The 19,376-nt window shown below is 46.3% G+C and overlaps 3 non-coding genes across 3 annotated transcripts; all 3 read right to left on the bottom strand.

Annotated features, from left to right (window-relative positions):
* Window positions 1-13,151: 13,151 nt before the first annotated feature.
* TRNAL-AAG (transfer RNA leucine (anticodon AAG)) lies at window positions 13,152-13,233 on the bottom strand. The gene has a single exon. It is a non-coding gene; the product is annotated as a tRNA-Leu (tRNA).
* Window positions 13,234-13,523: 290 nt separating this feature from the next.
* Window positions 13,524-13,605, bottom strand: TRNAL-AAG (transfer RNA leucine (anticodon AAG)). Its single transcript has one exon. It is a non-coding gene; the product is annotated as a tRNA-Leu (tRNA).
* An 85-nt stretch (window positions 13,606-13,690) lies between these two features.
* TRNAL-AAG (transfer RNA leucine (anticodon AAG)) lies at window positions 13,691-13,772 on the bottom strand. Its single transcript has one exon. It is a non-coding gene; the product is annotated as a tRNA-Leu (tRNA).
* Between the last annotated feature and the right edge of the window lie 5,604 nt (window positions 13,773-19,376).

Raw genomic sequence — 19,376 nt, 5'->3', positions numbered from 1 at the left:
GGTGCAAGCAGCCGCGCGGCGAAGAGATGATGTCAGCTGCCTCCTGGAAGAACGTGGCGATCCCTCTGGAAGCCGACGGAAGTTTCAGTCACTGCACCGTCTACGCACAGCCGGGTGACCCTAACGACACTCGGATTCTGGACTGCGATGAGTGGGACTACGACCCGGAACAGGAGCGAAGGACCATCGTGAGCCACTGGAACCTGGTGTGCCACAGAAGGCCGCTCCTTGCCGTGTTGCAGGCTGTCTACGTCGCCGGCTCACTGCTCTTCATGAGTTTCATCGGACTCATAGCCGACCGCGTCGGTAGACTTCCCGTGCTTCTCTCGACGGTGGTGGTTCTGCAGCTGGTCACACTGGCCGGATGCTTCAGTGTCACGTACCACGTGTACGTCTTCTCGAGATTTCTCATCTCTGGCTGCGTCGCGACGGTCATGGTGCTCTCCTCCACGATGTTCTTTGAGGCATCGGCTCACGGACACAGGAGTTCGCACCTGTGCGCCGCCATTGCCATGGGCCTGCTGGTGGCCGAAGTGTGGTTTGCCATCGCACGGCTGCTGCAACATCTCGACTGGATTATTATGCAGAGTCTCGTACTCTCACCAACGGTCCTGACGGTATACGCGTTCAGCGTCGCACAGGAGTCTCCGCGATGGCACGTTGCCAACAAGGACATGGCCAGCGCCGAAATGGCCATACTCAGCGCGGCTAAGCAGAACCACTTCCCTCTGGGCACCACAATGTGCATGCTTGAGAGGCTCAAAGACGAGGTTTTAAGGGTCGAACACCAGCTTAGAATCAAGGGAGAAGACGTCGCTGCAGTTCAAGAAGTGCTGCACCGCACGTCCGTAATGTGCGTCTCAAGTTTCGCCGTTTCGTTCATGTTCTTCACGATGCTGTTCCTCGACGCCTACGTACTGGCGGAAAGAAAAGCCTGGTTCCAGTGGGTATCCAGCTGCGCTACCCTCGCGGGATTCGCTATTCTTTACTTTGCAACCAGGAAAGCTGCCTCACCGCACGCGCTGGCTGCAATCCTAGGCGCGCTTGGTGGCATTTCTGGCTTAATGTTTTTCACATTCGCGGGCAAATACGGCTTCTTAAACAGCTTATTGTTCCTCTTGACCAAGCCGTTTGTGTATGTTTGCAACGTCCTTATATTCACGACTACCATGAGTGTGGGCGCCACTCCCATTCGCTGTGCTACCATTTGCTGGCTCTTCGGCATCGGTCGTTTGGGAGGGTTGTGTGCCACCCTTATGTTCGCGCTTCTGGACGTGGGTCATGGCTACATGCTCTTCGCCATTACAGGAGTGGCCCTATTCGTGACCATGCTCGCTCAGCTTGTCCTCCCACCAAAACACGAGGTCCTGATATTGACCAGCATTGTTCCCGTCGTCGAAAATAAAGGTGGCGTGGACTACATGAAGCAAACTCTAGATACAACTCTCCTAAGTCGTAAGAAGCAACGTCACCGCAAGTCCCGTTCAAGTGCTGCGTCGTTGAGACGACCCGGATCGGAGATAAAGCAAACAGAATGAGATCGTTTCCGGACCTATATATGCGCTTGATTGGACCACTGTGCACTGCTTTGTTTATAACTTTTGCAGAATTCACTTTACCGCATCGTACGAACATTTCTTCTTCTCTTAGAGCCTCACTTTATTGCTCTTTAATGTCCAGTGCAAGCCTGAAATGAACGGTTCGACCATCGCTCAAAATAATTTTTTTTTTGTAATATCGCAATCTTCTTAACCCGTGATAATAATCTAGCTGTATATACGATAACGTCTCAGATGCATATACTATGTTGATAACAAGGGCAGCTTGCTTCGAGACTTCTATATACATTTTGAAGCGAAACACCTACGCACAAATGCAGCAAAATGAAATTACGTAGACCGTCAGCTAAAAATAACATATACTGACCCAGGCAGCACATTTCATCGGCCCAATAATGGGGATTGATTGGGGATTACTGGCCCACAAGTGGCCTAATGGTGCCATTGAGCTACCAATAATGTGCAGCCACGCTATACCATAATCATTATTGGCCCAGTGAACTTCACCCATATCCGTTATTGGCATTCAACCGGCTAAGAGCGGTCAATAATGCCCATTCATATTGAACAGTTTGCCATTATTGTATACACAATGAGGCAGCCTGGTCATTATTGGCCAACCAGCTGCAATTGTTTGCCAATATCTTCCACACCATGGTATAACCTGGTAAATATTGTCCGGTCAATAACAACGGCTTCTCAGTATTGAATATATCTAGGCATACAGTGGTCAATATTGTCCAACCAACTTTGGCGGCTTCCTAACATTGTAATATCTTGGTTTCTAGTGGTCGATATTGTCTAATGAGCCTTGATGGCTGACCAGCATTGCACATATCATGGCATAGCTTGGCTAATATTGTCCGGCCATTATGGTTGCCTCGTCAACATTGAATATATCTTGGCATACATTGGTCAATATTGCCCCAACAGCTTTGGTGGAATCCTAACATTGTATATATCTTGGATTATAGCGGTCAATATTGCCTAATGAGGTCTGATGGCTGGCCAGCATTGCACATATAATGGCATAAATAGGTTAATATTGTCCGGCCATTATGGTTGTCTTGTCAGCAATAAATAAATCATGGCATATATTGGTCTATAGTGACCCGCCTGTCATGGCGGCCCTCCAACAATGTATACATATGCATTATATTGTTCAATATTGTTCGATGGACTGTGATGGCTAGCCAGCATTGCACCCTAATGGCATAGGTTGGGCAATAATGTTCTGCCAATATGATTGGCTTGTCAACATTGCATATATCTTGACATAGATTGGTCAATATTGTCCCATCAGCTTTGATGGCATCCCAACATTGTATATATCATGGTTTCTAGTGGTCGATATTGTCTAACGAGCTTTGATGGCTGGCCACCTTTGCACATTTCAGGCTGCGGCGGCGCTAAAAAAACTGTAGAAGCAGCTCTGACCGACAGAGACATTTCTAATGCTTGCATCTCAATATGACAGTGTGTTGGGGCTAATTTCGTCGCAACTAAATTTTTCGCTGGCCCGGACGTCAGTTTACGTTCAACTGTAAAAAATATTCCTATGCCATACGTAATTTGGGCCACCATATATATAATATTTATTGGGATTAATGTATAGATTGTCCTAAAATTGTTTGACTGAGCTGACCAGACAAAATGAACAGAAGTGCCCATCACGGAAAATGTGGAATATATTTTTCGGGATACATTTTTGCGATTCGCTAATTGTTGTGGATGACCTGCGATTATACTTGACAATTTTGGTAGAGAACTCTTTTATTTACGACTTTAGGCACGATTAATTGTTATGTAAAATTCTGCATATAATATCTTCGAGACAATTCCTGCAGACTAGAGGCCCGGATGTCGATCACGCGTGTACGTAGCTAATACAGATAGTGTTCCAAACTTTAGCCAAGTGTTGAAAAAATTCTGACAGCACGTGGAATCTACACTGCAGAAATTAGCGAAGGCGAGATTAATGTTACTGCACACGGTGCATCACGTATGATTATCGTTATCAACTAAACGCAGCGTCATTACCATTGATTTTGTCATCATTGTCATTACCACTAATTGCGGCGTCATTCTCGTTGCTATCCTCACGGTAGACAATGAGAATTATATATGGTGCTAGTTTCGAGATCCAGGGTTTAGCGCAGTTGGTTAAAGCGTTAACTAGGCTAGGAATTCGATTCCCGGTGGAGACGATTTGTTTTTCTGATCTCGTCAAATCAGGATGATTGAAAGTGATTGACACATCAATGCACAGATCCGATGCACAGATATATCCATGCACAGATCTCGAACACATCTCGCGCACAACTCTCGCGCACGGGATTTCGTTCCATGGGCCTATTTATACGCATACGAGTACAAGCATACGCGCACGCTCGAGCACACATCTGATCTGACAAGCAGATGTTTAATAGATGCGTGTCCGCGAAAAAAATCCTGCGCAGTCAAAAAACGCAAGGTACTCTAATGCAAAGAACGCAACAGAACGTGTGAGTCGCTTGAACAAACACGTTTGGATTGTAAACGCAGAAACGATCGAATATATCCGCTGAATCCACATCATGATTGGAAACACGCACGCGTAGCATCATTATTTCCGCCTTTTTTTTACGTGATGGAAAGAAACCCAACATGTTCAAGCTAAGCAGAGGTGGGAGAGATCGATCGCGCTAGCCAATCAAACACGCACTGAATGATTCGCCATTACCTTAGCTGTTTCCGGCATTCAGCATAAGCGCCGACTATACCACGCCTCAGTACTAGCTGTTCTTATAGACAGATATGTTGGGCTGCTTTCAGGGCCTTCGAGTTCTAATATCTACTAAACACAAATTTGTACTGCACTCTTTTGCGCTCTGCTGTGGGCTTCAGCAACAGACAAAGACTGAACGACTTTGGCCATCGGTGCAGCAGCGCATAAAATATTTCAGCTCAAAGAAAAAATACAAGCAACATATATTCTACGTTATGTCTAGCTAATTCACTTGACAAGAAAACAAATCTGAACTGTCCTGGAATGGTTCGTATTGTAATGCGAGGTAAATCGCACACTGCCAAAAAATAGTGTACATGTAAAAGATAATAAAAAAAAATCAACAGCACTGCATGGGGCAAGGCAAAGGAAAAAAAATAAAAATTTAAAACAATTACCTACAGTGTAATGAATGCGCGCACATGTGTCGCCAGCATATATGGTAACAAAATTGAAATTGCATAATAACGATGTTCTTTACGGCAGTAATTTTTGTTCGAAAGCTGTAATATATGGCTCATAATGATGCATTTGACCACAGCGTTTGACAGCGCTCTCCTAAACATTGTTCAGAAACTATTCTTCAAACATTCATTGCCTTATTATCCAACCATATAATCACCGCACCGAAGGCGTTTCCCTTCAGAGAACTAAATAATTCTATCCCATCATGTCAACCAGGCAGCTAATTGCAATTCATATATATTAAAAGTAATGCGAGTGCGTTACTTCAGCAGTTTTGAGGCATTTTTAGAGAACACCACTCTCGAAGAATTTAACACGATTGAGAATTAGGGTTCCTTTGTGAAATATTCTGCCGCTTTCACAAGCGCTGCTTCCGCGGGCTGAAAGATGATTCTACCGCGCTTCTTTCTGAGGACAACCTTGTCCCATGTTCGTAGATATAGTTTCAATGTTGACCCTTGCTTTCTTTCTATTTTTCTTTACTGCAAATTTAGTTCTTCAGATCTTAGCTCGTCGAGTATTTTGTATTTCTTGATATGCCCACGCTTAGTTCTACGCGGATTTTTTCTTGTTCTAAATGTCCACCTGATATAAAAAAAAAATTAAAAGAATAACATGGGAATTTTTAACCTTGAAGTACTCGTAGTTATGGTCGTTTTCGCTTTTCTTTTCCTTAATAGGAATACAGCAAGTATACGGGCTGTTCCATCGCTCAGTTGCGCGTGATGACGTTTCAAGAGCACTCCGTCATGAACAGCGACCTGTGTGCCATCTCTAATGAAAGAAAATATGTCCATTTGTTCGAACCGAGGACGATTCCGTGAAAACTGAAGATTGTTTTACGTATGTGATTATTATTTGAAACTATGAGGTGAAAAGTATTTTGCATTAACAAAAAAAAATATAGCGAAATTATCATTCCACTGAAAATGTTACCGAGCCAACAGTCGAGGCAACCAAAGAGCTCCGAACGCACTCCTCGTTGTTTTAGCGAAGCCAAGGGCAAAACTCTGCGCATTCCTCCTCACAAGCTTGGCGCAAAGAACATATGGTTTCCATTCACTCGTCCTTTTGTCGCCTCTCCGCCCGAGGGCCTTGACTAAAGCAATTCTCCAAACCACTTTCAACTTCCCGTCTTGTAGCCTTTTCTCCCCGTAAAGCAGTCATCGCGGAAGGGCAGCGACCTTCACTGCCCTCTCTTTCCTCCCGGCTAGGCAGGCGTTGCTCACAATGTCCCCCACTCTACTCCCCCTCACTCTTCCCTTCCTTCCCGCCAACTTTCCTGGCCGGCAGCCTTCTGGGCTCACGTGGTCCTGCGGGACCTCTTTAATTTCTCTCACCCCCTTTCGAGCTTTATGTCTACTCTTTCGACAGATCTCAAGCAGAAAAAAAAAAAAGAGGGAGGGAAAACACAACCATCCTTCTGCCCCCTTCCAACCGTGCCTCACAACTCGACACAAACCGCTGATTCAGAGGCGTCTGGTCGGCCACACAATCCCCACCGGCTCGAGCTGCTCGAGCTCCCGCAGCTTTGGACAGCAGAACCGAAAAACCAAGCCTTCTGAAAGTTCCCATTCGTTTTAATGGCCATGCCTGAAAGAGGATATTTGTGAGTACCACCAGCATTTTAAGTTGTTTGTTCATAACTGAGCTCTCTGAGATTATTTTTTGCTTTGTCTCCTTGTAAGATCGCTACTTTTTCTTACCAGGTGTATAAAGCATCAGATCCCTGGGATGTACTTTGCGTGGCAGCATTCATTTTGGATTGTTGCAACTGAGGTCTGCAAATCTGCGCTAGCCGTATGGTAAGATACTTTTTTTTTGCATTATTTGGTGCAGTATGTTGTCAGCTTTGATCATCATGTCAATAACCGATATGCTTGCGAGAACGGAAAGTCATTTATTTCGACTGCACCACGCCAGTCAGTTCTGAACTGTATCTTCAGCGCACTATTTTGTATGCATAAACTCTGGTCATAATGACAATATTTACGGCGCAGAGGTGGCCAATTTGTATTGCAAAAAAAAAAAACGTGGTCCTGTAAAACATGACGCGTGTTTTGTGTGATTTTCAGGTTACAACTTCATCGCGCGTGTGTTGTGTGTCTGAAGTGGTCAGTTTCTTTTACAAACTATATTCAAAACTCAGAGTTAAGTCTAGCTTTCTGGGACATGATTTTTAGTTGCGAGCGAATATTTAATATTGTAATTTGCCGTTATGAATGCGCTATTGGAATGGTCTAAACGACGCGTAGCTTATTCACGTGTTTGATCTTTCTCTTGCGCTAATTCCGAGTAGTAGAAGTGTCATAAAAAAGCCGCTTAAAATAGGTTATTTACAGTTGCTACCATAGTTCGTATACTTTACCACACGTACAAACTTGTTCCCACAACAAACGTGATGCTAAGTTACGGATTTCTTTATTTTTTTCAGTTCGTGTGTAGCATACAAACCCCAAAGCATCTGTGTCGTACGTTGTTTTGGCTGCAGCTTTGACAACTTTTAAAACGTTCTGTTTGCAGTAATGATGCGGTGCACACTAAATTTAGCGGCCGCGGTCGGAGTGCGACTACCATTTTTTGTGTCTGTTTTTTTCCTTTGTAGTTTCTTTTTAGTTCTTGCGGCAATCTATTCAAAGGAAAGCTATTGATTAGAAGCTTCCAGTTATGACGACGTCTTTCTTCTACAGGTGTTCGATCACAAAGGCAATACAAGTATAAGGGGGCAAGCACTGACTACCGTTTAACGAATAGATAACGGCAAATATCATTTTGTTTTATTTTTCCAGCGTCAACAACACATCCACATGGGAAGCCGTGCACTGCCAGATGTCGCAACCAATGTAACCAAGTTGATATGGCCGGCCTCACTGAGCATGCAGCTTATTTCAACCTGAGTAAATCAGACAAGAAAGTTGCCTGAGGGCCAACAGGTAGTGCTTTATTTTGCATTTTTACTCCACGGTCTAGCTGCACTTCCACTTTCCAAAAGTTTTCTGTCTTAATGGGATTTATGAATGTTGCATTTGTTTCCAGGTGACATCTGCGAAAGGAAATACATTGTTATGGATGCTGCTCAAGTCCATATCTTTAAAGGCTGCAGGGAGCTGCTGCCCCTACAACCGACCACAAAAGAAGCTGCGATGAACGCAGCGCCTTCCTCCAACCTGGGACCTGAGAACACCTTGCCAAGGGACGCAAAGACAGGAAAAGCACTGAATTCTAAGAGTTCTGCCTAAATGTTTCCATGCCCTGTAACACGTGCACGCCTAATAAATCACCATGCAGTGAACCTTTCAGCTTTATTATTTTTTGTGCATGGATATCCTCAGCATGCTTTATTTAAATAAAAAGCTGCATGAAAAATATCTGCACTGCATAAGTAGGGGATGGCTTTGCAGGTGCCTATTAGTCATAGCACGAAAAAGCAACTAGCCGGATTGCCAATTGCTCTGGCTGGATGCCAATAATGCAAAACCACTGGGCAAGATTGGATTGAAAATATTGGGTACCCGATAAATCTGGCTGGATGCCAGTTGTGAATATCCAGTGAATAAGCATGGATACAAGATATTGGATGGCCAGTGAGCTTGGCGGGATGGCCGTGATATAACAACCAGTGAGTGAGCTTGGGTGGAAGATATTGATTAGCCATTGAGTGCCGTTGAATGCCAGTAAACAAGGTAGTATGCCAATACTGGTTTTGATAGGAAAACCGATCAAATTGGTTGGCATATATCTTGGCTCTTTGTGCGCCCCAATCAGACGCCAATATTGACCAATATTGGGACCAATATATCCCAATATTGGACCATTGGCGGTCCATTGACGGCGTGCTGCTTGGGGATTGTCATTATATCTCAGCTAATGTCAAAATCATTTAGAGTGCGACAGGCTTTGCGTGGACATGTTTTTTTTTTTTGCAAGTTTTCAAGTTTTGCAAGTTGCAAGAAATGCAAGTTTTTGAATTCACATAATATAAGAGCATATTATTCTGAGCAAGGAAAAAAGTCCTTGACATCCAGCTCCCAAATGGTAAAAGGTTACCTTGTTCGTGCAATTTTATTGCTTTCGCATGTGACTCGACTGGTATTGGAAATGCGTGTTATCTTGAGCTACGTTCCTTAACTATCTTGTTACAGGCTTCGAGAGTTTGCATCTAAAGCTGAATTTTATAAACAGCTATCTGAACACAGCCTCACATTTTGTAGTGCTTCCAGTGTAATATTGCTAGCTGCGATAAAACAAGAGTTCTTGGTTCGGTATCTTGGTTACAGCGCAAATCCGCACAGCGCGTTCACGAGCTGCGGACTTCAAGGTCGCCCAGTGCTCCTGTTTTTCGTGACTAGGCTCAAGCAGATATTGAACAACCGTGAAATTATCTGTATTAACCAGTACCAAATGAGGCTTGTTTGGATCATTAGCTGCGATTGTAGTTCGTCGAAATAGAAGCTTGTTGACAAAGCGAAGTTGGTCACCTAAGGTCTGAAGTGCATATTTGATCCGAGAAAAAACACAGCAAGGTAGAAGTTTTCAAGCTATATAGGGCACAGAAAGATCGTAGATACTTCGGAGCCTTTTGGAACCATTCCGACTGTGAGCGAGAAAGGGCGGAGTTTTAGGATGGAGCATAAGCTCAAGTGAGTGATAAAATTTACTGAAGCTCAAGTGAGAAATTCAAAGTCGACAATGAAGCGTCGATGCTTTAGGCATAGAGTGGAGAACTGCATCTTGATCTATGCTGACAAGTCGAATCATAGCAATTGGACACGATGACTACGTGACGTCACAACACATTTGGGTGTGGCGGATGTTGCGGACGAGACTGACGGGCTACAGTCATGAGCTTCCGATAGAGAGGGGAATGATGTCTTCGTCGCTAAATATTAGTGAGGGCCAAATCTCCCTCCCCCCCCCCCCCCCCCCCCCCCGGGGTGGTGCAGAGGTAAGACGCCCGACTACTGTGCCAGAGTTCCCTGGTTCGAACCCAACCACGGCGGCTGCGTTTCGATGGAGGCGAAACGAAGCGGCGTCCGTGTGCTGTGCGATGTTGTTGTTGTTGTGGCTATAGGAAGAAGAAAAAGAAAATGCACGGGCCTGCTACTGGCTCTGTAGCTGAGCCACCTCCGCTGCCTCGTGCAGACAGAAGAGAAAAAAGAGAAGAAAGCAATGGAAGAGAGAAAGAAAGACGCGCGCCGCAACAACAGCCGTCGTCCATCCCCGAAACGGTGGCGGGTGCAATGACGGCCTCAACAGAAAAATTCGGTGGCAGGCTAGCCCCCGCCGCAAGCGGCGGTCCCAGCCCCATCAGGGAAGATTATCTGTGCGGTGTCAGCGCGCGTTATCCCCAGGTGGTCGAAATTACTCCGAAGCCCTCCACTACGACTCCCCTTTCTCTCCCTCCACCTTCACTTCCACCTTCCTCTCTTCCCTTACGGCGCGGTTCAGGTGTCCACAGCTACAAGCGCCGCCGGGGTGGTGCAGTGGTAAGACGCCCGACTACTGTGCCGGAGTACCCGGGTTCGAACCCGACCTCGGCGGCTGCGTTTCGATGGAGGCGAAACATCTGTGTGCTGTGCGATGTCAGCGCAGGTTAATCCCCAGGTGGTCGAAATTACTCAATAGCCCTCCACTACGGCTCCTCTTTCCACTTTCACACCAACCTTCCTCCCTTCCCTTACGCAACACCACCTCGTCTAGGTGGTGTTGCCTTACGGCGCGGTTGCGGTGTCCACAGAGAACAGGTGAGACAGTTACCGCGCCTTTCCCTTCCTATAAATAAATCAGTTTTTTTTTTTCCACAGCTACAAGTGAAACTGGTGCTGCGCCTTTCCCTTCCTGTGAACCAATTATTACCAAACGTACTAGCGGAGAAGCTTAATGGCAATCTTCTCGGCGGCCTTTTTTCTGCTTAAAATTATCACGTCGTATTTATGCGGCTCTGCCGGCAACGGTTTTATGGCTGCATGAAAGGCCTCAGCACCACGTGCGCTCAAGCACGCGACTGATTAATGAGCGAAAGAAGGAAGCATGAAGTCTATAGTAAGCATATGGTAAGCGTTCGGTATATGTGCATGTAAACACGGCAAAGAGTGTTGCCTTTATATCGTTTATTTTTACTCTTTAGAGCATGGCCAAACAACTTGTCCCGCCACGTAACCTATGTTTCTGCCGCTAGTTTTTCAATCTGCGTCAAGTGGTGATTCTTTTTATTCCATACCAAATTCTATTTTTGCAAAATAATAATCGGTTAAGAGGAAAGGAAAGGTGCAGTATTTGTCACGCTTGTTCTGTGGACACCTGAACCGCGCCGTAAAAGAAGGTAGGAAGATTGGTGTGAAAGCAAAATATTCCGATTTCTCGGATACTTAGCTGGTATTTTCAAGTGAGATGTGTATATTTCTATGTCCAACTTTATGGGCATCTAACATGCAAGTAAACCGCATCATTGGATTCCAGGCCACGTCCTTCGTTTATTAAAACTGTGATCCCAAAAAGCACGTCTCTTTGTCCGAATTTACCTTCTATTCAGCTGCTGCGCCAAAACCGAGAGCCGTAGATTGATCCTTTCGCTAATGATGACTAGTGAAATGCAGATTAGGTTAGGATAGGTTAGGTTAGGTTAGGTTAGGTTAGGTTAGGTTAGGTTAGGTTACTTAACCTTACACAGTACACACTTGCGGCGCATATTGTGCTTGTAAAGACTGAGTATTTTGCAATGCCTAAAGCCCGGTCTACTGATTGATTGATTGATTTATAGGAAGGGAAAGGCGCGGTAACTGTCTCACTTGTTTTCTGTGGACACTTCAACCACGCCGTAAGGGAAGGGAGGAAGGTGGGAGCGAAAGTGGAAAGAGAGAAAGAGGAGCCGTAGTGGAGGGCTGCGGAGTAATTTCGACAACCTGGAGACTTTTAACGTGCGCTGACAGCGCACAGCACACGGACGCCTCTTCGTTTCGCCTCCATGGAAACGCAGCCGCTGAGGTCGGATTCGAACCCGGGTGCTCCGGCACAATAGTTGGGCGTCTTACCACTGCACGACCCCGGTGGGAGCCCGGTGTACGGCGCTTACGGGCTTCGTCTGCTCCCTGTGATTGAGCGCTATCGTTTTCCGTGCTTGCAGATGAATTCACATCCAGCTTTGTGAATATCCTTCCTGGTTTGCCAGGAAGGCTGACTGCTGCTTTTTTTTTATTGCGCTAACTTGCCGTAAGGCATAGAAAGTCATGTAACTGGTTTTCTGTCAGAAACTCGAGAAGGCTATTGCTTTTATTGTTGCCTGTTTTCCACTTGGCGAAATCCTCCTCCGTTGTCACCGACAGTCCCACTTCCTTGAGAATCCGAGTCCTTGACGCCTCCGCCACTGCACAAGTCCACAGCAGGTGGAGAACATCAACCTTCGCAGCTGGCGTCGAACATTTGGGCAGGTAGCCGGTCCTATGTCTTGGGTGTCCCATCGACACTTGACCGACGGGGTAAGGGCCGCCCCAGACCTTATCCTTCTAAGAGATACCTCCTGCAGTCTACGTAAGTTATTAGGGAAGGGGTAATTACACGGAGGGATGAGTGCATGTGTACTTTTCCGCAAGCAGAATGCCAGGATGGGGACAACGGAGCGGGCATCAAAAGGTAGCTTGGTGGGGGTGCATTAGGGTTTGGAACTTGGTGTGTGAGGTTGTCAACTTTTTCTTTGCTCAGAGTTCTCAGTATAAACCTGTGCTGAGAACCCTGAGCAGACTAGTTTTATTTATGCACATATTTCATGCTGATTCTCCCCAATCGGCAGCGCCTAATGCTTTCGTAAGCGTACATTGTGCGTATATAGTGTCTACATAGCTTTGTGTACTGAAAATACTCATTCATATATAGTGACCTCGTGCAACAGGCCCAATACAAAATTAGAGGGCGTCAAACAGAACACAAAAAAATTATTAGGTTATCTTTTCTTGACTACGTGTTGTTTTCCATTTATTCCTGCGACTTCATCTTATTACCTAATCCCTGCAGCAGCGGCCGCTTTTTGGTGGAGGCGAAAAGCAAAGCGCTCGTGTTCAGTGCGATGTCAATGTACGCTAAAGAACCCTAGGTGGTCGAAATTTCCGAAACCCTCCACTACGGCGCCTCTGATATAGCCTCAGTAGCTTTGGGTCGTTAAAGCCCACAAAACCAAACTAATCATCTTATTACCTTTCATTTGTTTTTATTCTGACGTACGCTGAGTTTCTAGCAATTGAGGCTGCTCGGGACGCTAATGCAGTCTAGCACTGACGTCCGAATTAGGAAGAGAGACTGGCAGGGCATACGAGGTAGTGGCTGCTGCTAGTCTTCAATTTATTTTAAATAAAAAAGCTCAAAATTTGTGACAGCGGTGGGATTCGAACCCACGCCCCCGAAGAGACTGGTGCCTTAAACCAGCGCCTTAGACCGCTCGGCCACGCTACCTTTTCTTTTTCTTTTTTTTTTACACAGAATGACGCAGTATGGCACTGACGTCCGAATTAGGAAGGCTAGTCTTGAATTTATTTTAAACCAAAAAGCTTAAAAGTTTGTGGCAGCGGTGGGATTCCAACCCACGCCCCCGAAGAGACTGGTGCCTTAAACCAGCTCCTTAGACCGCTCGGCCACGCTACTTTTTTTTTTTTTTTTACACAGAATGACGCAGTCTGGCACTGACGTCCAAATTAGGAAGGCTAGTCTTGAATTTATTTTAAACCAAAAAGCTTAAAAGTTTGTGGCAGCGGTGGGATTCGAACCCACGCCCCCGAAGAGACTGGTGCCTTAAACCAGCGCCTTAGACCGCTCGGCCACGCTACCCACGGTATGACGCTCTCTGGGGCTGACATTCGAATTAGGAAGGCTAGTCTTGAATTTATTTTAAATAAAAAAGCTTAAAAGCGTGTGGCAGCGGTGGGATTCGAACCCACGCCCCCGAAGAGACTGGTGCCTTAAACCAGCGCCTTAGACCGCTCGGCCACGCTACCTTTTTTTTTTTTTTTTTTTTCTCTTTATTGCCTGGCTTTGACACAAATACACCGCACTGGAACTCAAAACAACATGAAAAAAAAAGGAATAATATATGTACACAAAGCTAGTTCGCGTTGCCTATCCCCCACTGAGGGGCAGGCATTGTCATTTTAAAATTCCTTGAGCACCGTCAAAGGTTCCAGCTTTGACAGCCACTCAGGAGCACATGGTTGCAATTTAAGCACGTCGAGCCATCGCTGCGCTGGCCGTGCATCTGGATCGCAGTGATAACCAGCCATTCGTGCGCGCCATATACTGTGGAGGCACATTAACATAACCTGGTCTAACGGCATATCATCGTGGTTATCCAATGGCAAATACCTAATGCCATGGGAATCAAGTGGCAACTGTTTTTTAATTGTCCTTTGCAGAACATCCCACAAATATACCCCCTCCCAGCAATGCAAAAACACGTGATCTATTGTCTCTGGCTGTTTGCAGATGAGACATTGGGCCCCCCACGGTAGGAAAATACCCTTTTCCTCCATAAATGATTTTACACTCAAAGTACCGGTATGTAGCATAAAGAAAAAAGTTTTAGCTCCTGTAGCAACTTGCATTTTCTTTACGCGTTTTAATACATTACTTCCTGTGCCTCCATAGTATAAAGCTCGGTACAAGGGCACCGGGAACACCACTTCACAAACATCCTTGTATAATGTTCTCCTGTTAACATTACTTAAATACTCTTTCGAAAAACGTGCGCTTAAGAATTTCACGCTCAAAACAATTTCCCTAAAGAATCCAAAAAGAGATCCCGGCATACATTGCGTATAAACTACGAAATCAGGCAACGCTCGACCAAGTCTTTGTTGACACACTGTACGCAGGAATGGATCACTGGCATCCCTAAAAAACATAAACCGGTTGACAATCTGTCGCACAAACAAATGACCCAGACCAAGCCCTCCATGCTTCACCTGCCGGAACAAATTTGTCCGACTGCACCTCTCCCAACTCGAGGCCCAAACAAACACCGCAAAAACTCGATGCAATTTTTGCACATTTACACGGGAGCAATGCAACACTTGCATTACATACCATAACTTACTAATTAAAAACAGGTTGCAAACTGCGGCTCTTGCAAATATTGATAATTGAGCGCTTTTCCATTTATCCGCTTTTTCACGGGTTTCTCTGACCTGCTCTAGCCAGTAAGGCTCGCTTTCCTTGTAAAATTCCAAGGGCACACCCAAGTACTTTGCAGGCGTTGTAACCCACGACACATTAGCGAAAGTGTCGGGGGTCAGCTGCCAGTCTCCGTGCCAAAATCCCAGGCACTTACCCCAGTTAACTTTACTCCCTGTGACTTTGCTAAAATGTTTTACCACCTCCACTGTCCTCTTTATACTCTCCTTATTCACACAAAAAACCGCAACGTCGTCTGCGTAAGCCAGCAATTTGACTTCTGACTCCTGCAGTCGAAAACCATCAATGTCATTGTTTTGTAGGATGCTTAAACACAATCTTTCTATATAAATGCCGAACAAAAGAGGGCTGAGGGGGCAACCTTGGTGCACCGAACGTCGTACGTTGATGGGGGCCCCCAGTGACTTATTGACAATTAATCTCGTAGTGCAGTTACGGTACGCCAAGGCCACTCCCTCTCGAATAACAGAGCCGACATTAACATGGTCTAATATACTGAACAGAATAGCATGCGCCACACAATAAAAAGCTTTCTCCAAGTCCAACTGCAGTAAAGCAACACACGCATGAGTTGCATCGCAGCATTCGAGCACACTTCTCGCTTTGTGAATGTTCTGAAAGATGGATCGCCCTTTGATACCGCACGTTTGGTGAGGGCCCACTAGTTCGCATATAACCGTTTGTAGTCTGCCAGCAAGCACTTTCATATAAATCTTGTAATCAACGTTTGTCAGAGCAATGGGCCTTGTCGTGACGCTGGGGCTATGGCGACCCGGCCTTCACTTGGTAGCGTGCAGAGACTCCGGGTTGAAGAAGGACTGAATCTTCGAAGTTGGTAAAATATGTACAAGCAGGTTTACTGGCACTTTGAGAAAACGTATTTACAAGAATATTTACATGAAGAAGAAGGGTACATCAGCAAAATGACAAGCGTTAAGAGTTCATAGCGAGAAGCGACTGGATGAGCCGTTTACCCAGGGCCCAGAGCGACATTTCGTGCTCTGCAGCGTCCTTAAAAACCCCCTATGTCCAGCCCCTCTCTGAAGATGCTGACCAACCAAATCCAGGGCACGCCCCTCAGGTATCGGCATCCAATCGAACACATCACTGCACTGATGGTCTGAAGCACTGACTGGTCCGGCATTCATTCGTTGGGCGTGATCACTTGTTGGCGGGAAAAGCTTGGGAACGGCGAGGAGAGGAGGTACATTTCTATTCTTCAGCAAAGAAACCACAGGCTGGTTCTGACAAGGGGTTTTACTTCTCAGAAACCCGAGTGCACGTGGCGCCGCATAGGGCTCCCAACATGGTCCCTTTTCGACAATTGCAAATCTTTCCTGCATTCCCGGGAAATCACTTAATGGCCGTATGAGTCATGCTCCTTTCTTGTCCTGCACGTCAGCGGACATGTCACTCTGTCGTCTCCTTTGGATAGGAGGCATTCATCACTGGAGGATAGCACTTCTCGACTGGAAGGGTGAACAAAAGAAAGAAAGCACTTCCTGCTATTTCCCTCAGGGGGACGTTTCTTTGTGTTTTTCCAGACGTTCTCTTGACAGGGTCAATTTGGCATTTGCAGGTTGTCCACAAAGCAAAACATGCTTACAAAACAGGATTCCTGGAAACAGGCTCACTTAGAGCCATTGGACCATCACCACATATTCACAAAACTTATCCATGCCCACAGGCGAACAATAGAGCGCGCAAATGCGGATGCTTGGTCGTAACAGCCTCCTCCCCCGCCAGAAGAGTCTCGGAGGGCAGCAGTCCCAGCTGCTGCATGAAGAGACGACTTAATGGCCTGCACGTGAACGCTTGAAGCTCGCTGTTGCTTGTCGCGTTGTCTTGATTGTTGTAGGCCAAATTGCTCGAGCTGTCTGAAACTCAACCACATGTCTAAACAAGCACTCGGCTCCCGTCTGAAGAGACCAGGTCAAAAGAAAACTGCCATTGTTGTTCGAGAAAAGCCCACTCTCAAGACGTTCAGGACCCACGTATTCCTAGAAAACCAAACGTGCTGCTTTACATAGTCACACATATACAAGCGCACGGAAAAAAAAAAAAACCTGATTATCAATTTCGATACATGGTGAGGAACATCTCGGACCGCTTAGAAAGAGCGGCTAAGCGCGTCCGCATTCCCATTTAACTTCCCCTTTTTGTATCTTATTTCAAAATTGTACTGCTGTAAAATCAAGCTCCACCTAAGAAGGCGACTGTTCTTCGATGTCGCAGTTTGCAGCCAAGCCAGGGGACAATGGTCCGTCTCTACGGTGAATTTGGCCCCTCCAAGATAGCACTGCAATTTTTGAATGGCCCATACAATGCAAGCGCACTCTTTCTCTGACGCGCAATAAGCCCTCTCTCTAGAACTCAGTTTTCTGCTCAGGTAGAGCACAGGGTGCTCATTACCGTCGTCATCTCTCTGGCAGAGAACAGCACCTAGCCCTCGATCACTGGCATCACACTGGACCGTGAATTCTCGGCCATAGTCTGGAGCTCGCAATACCGGACGGCTAATCAGCACAGCCTTCAGGTTTACGAAGGAGGCTTCCTTTTGTTCGTCCCAGACTACATTTGTCGGTTCTGTCTTGCGGAGAGCGTCGGTCAGAGGGCTAGCCAAAACTGAATAGTTAGGGATGTAGTGATTGTAGTACCCAGTCAGACCTAGGAATGCTCGAATTTCCGCCTTCGTGCTCGGCCGCGGATAGTCTGCTACCGCAGAAATCTTAATCTCGCTGGGTTTCCTGAAACCCTGACCTACATTGTGACCCAAGTAGTCCACGGTCGCCCTTGCCAGGCAACATTTCTCGGCCTTTACGGTTAGTCCAGCTTGACGCAAAAGGCTCAGTACAGCTCTTAGATGTACCATATGGTCCGCCCATGAGTCGGAAAAAACCGCAATGTCGTCTAAATAAGGCACTGCGAATGTTTCACACCCCTTTAAAACCCTATCCATGAGTCGGGAAAAACAAAACGGAGCATTTTTGAGCCCGAAACTCATCATTGTTGGCTGGTAGCTGCCCGTCGGAGTGACGAAAGCCGCGTATCTGCTGGCGCGTTCAGTGAGCGGTACTTGCCAGTATCCTCGAGTAAGGTCCAGCGTAGTCACATATGCCGCTCTACTGACCTGTTCTACTCTCTCCTCAATATTCGGAATAGGATACACTTGATCCCTGGTGAGAGAATTTAGCTTTCGGTAGTCTACCACAGGCCTAGGGTCTTTGCCTGGAGCTTCTACTAAGATCATAGGCGAAGCATAATCGCTTTCCGAGGGTTTTATTACTCCCAATTCCAGCATGCGAGTTACTTCCCTATCCAGAATTTCTCTTTGCCTTGGAGAGAATCGGTAGCACCTTGATCGTACTGGCACGTCTGAAGTCAGCTCAATATCGTGCTCAGTCAAATCAGTCCTGCCTGGCCTGTCCACGAAGCAGGCCTCAAACTCTGTTATTATTTCGCCCAGATCGGACAGCTGGGATTTCTTTAGTTCTCCTCTCTGCTCTGTCTTTCTGAGAAGCTCCTGAGCGTTGCTTCCTTTTCCGCTGAGGCAAATCAAGTTATCCCCCATCTCCTCGGGAAGGTTTAACGTTAGATTTACCACGGTTTGCTCCATAGCTAAGTCCTCTCGGTTTTCACTTAAAAGTCTCGTTAGATTACTAGACGCTGGCGGCAAGAGGTTACTCCCAAGGACGTCCTCATTCCGCGTCTCATCAAGCTCACTTTCAAGATGACTTATTTGAGATGCCTTGCTCTCAAAGTTTTCTGACCCACTGTCTTCCGCATCGACCACTGTTTTAGCTGTCGTTTCCTCCGCGGTGGATTTTTCTGGAATTAGCAGTGTAGCTAGTTCTCGCGCCTTTGAACGTGTTAAGGCTGGCACAACTCTGTCTCCGAAAAGGATGCCCCTCTTTCGCAGTAGCATATCCGATTTGTTGGAGAACAAATACGGATAGCACTTAGGAAGCTTTCCTGAAACGGCAGCCTCGGTTGTCAACTTGCCGAAAGGGCCCTCGATGACCACGTTCGCGATTGGCAAGCACACACTCTGTTCCTCCACTACCTGGCGGATCCACGCACACTGTCCTGTATAGTCGGAAGGCGACACATACACCGGATGGACAACATCCATCGTTGCGGCCGAATCGCGCAGTACCTTGCAAGGCTTCCCGTTGACTACTAGGTCATGCATGTAAGGTTCCAAAAGCTGCATATTTTCATCGCAGTCACTGACATACGAGAAAACAAACTTTTCTTTCCGGCAGTTGACGGCAATGTGACCCTGCTCATTACACCTAAAGCATGTGAGCGGCTTCCTAGCCCCAAGCTTGTTGTTTGTGTTCTGCGCGTTGGTCACTTCCCCACTTTTCTCACTGCCGTCCTTTCTAGGGCGTTTGCCTGAAGAAGCCTTC

Source organism: Amblyomma maculatum, chromosome 4 (assembly GCF_055883805.1).
Source record: "Amblyomma maculatum isolate TAMU_Amacu chromosome 4, ASM5588380v1, whole genome shotgun sequence".
In the NCBI taxonomy this organism is placed as follows: Eukaryota; Metazoa; Arthropoda; class Arachnida; order Ixodida; family Ixodidae; genus Amblyomma; species Amblyomma maculatum.
This window is presented reverse-complemented; position numbering and strand designations above follow the sequence as displayed.